Source organism: Neopelma chrysocephalum, unplaced genomic scaffold (assembly GCF_003984885.1).
Source record: "Neopelma chrysocephalum unplaced genomic scaffold, ASM398488v2 Primary Assembly neopelma1_82457, whole genome shotgun sequence".
In the NCBI taxonomy this organism is placed as follows: Eukaryota; Metazoa; Chordata; class Aves; order Passeriformes; family Pipridae; genus Neopelma; species Neopelma chrysocephalum.
Genome location: NW_020913309.1, coordinates 1 through 642, shown reverse-complemented (window position 1 = coordinate 642; position 642 = coordinate 1). Strand labels below are relative to the sequence as shown.

The 642-nt window shown below is 68.4% G+C and overlaps 1 long non-coding RNA gene across 1 annotated transcript; it reads right to left on the bottom strand.

Moving 5' to 3' along the window:
* Positions 1 to 189: 189 nt before the first annotated feature.
* Positions 190 to 642, bottom strand: LOC113979531. Its single transcript, XR_003537898.1, has 3 exons — positions 607 to 642; positions 347 to 526; positions 190 to 260 (listed from the first exon to the last, which is right to left on the bottom strand). It is a non-coding gene; the product is annotated as an uncharacterized LOC113979531 (long non-coding RNA).

Sequence of the window (642 nt, the reverse complement as noted above, 5' to 3'; positions counted from 1 at the left end):
GGGGTTCAGGATGAACCTCCAAATTACCCAGGGGGCATCTGCAAGCCAGGGAGCCCCCCCCGCCAACCCCCAAAGCCCCCTCACCTCCACGGAGAAGGAGAGCTCAGGGGACCCCTCCTGAACCCCAAAGCCCCCTCACCTCCACGGAGAAGGAGAGCTCGGGGGACCCCTCCTGAACCCCAAAGCCCCCTCACCTCCACGGAGAAGGAGAGCTCGGGGGACCCCTCCCGTGCGACGCGGGTGAACAGATCCTCGCAGAGCTGTGGGCGAGCTGCGCTGAGCTGGGGGGCACGGGGGGGTCCAGCACCCCCCAAAACCCCCCCGGGAACCCCCCGGATCCCCAGACCTGCGGGATGATGCCGCGCTGCCCGGGCTCCTGCCGCCCCATCATGGTGTAGGACTTGCCGGCGCCGGTCTGGCCGTAGGCCAGGATGCAAACGTTGTAGCCCTCGAAGGCGTGCGCCAGCATCTCCTCCCCGATGTCTTGGTACACCCGGCGCTGGGAGGCGAAGTTGGGGTCCTCCTCCTGCGGGAAGGAGGGGGGTGAGTTAGGGACGCCCCAAAACCCCCCCCCCCGAGCCCCGTCACGCCCCTCCCGGCACTCACCGAGGTGTGGGACCAGTAGGAGTAGTCGAAGGTGAA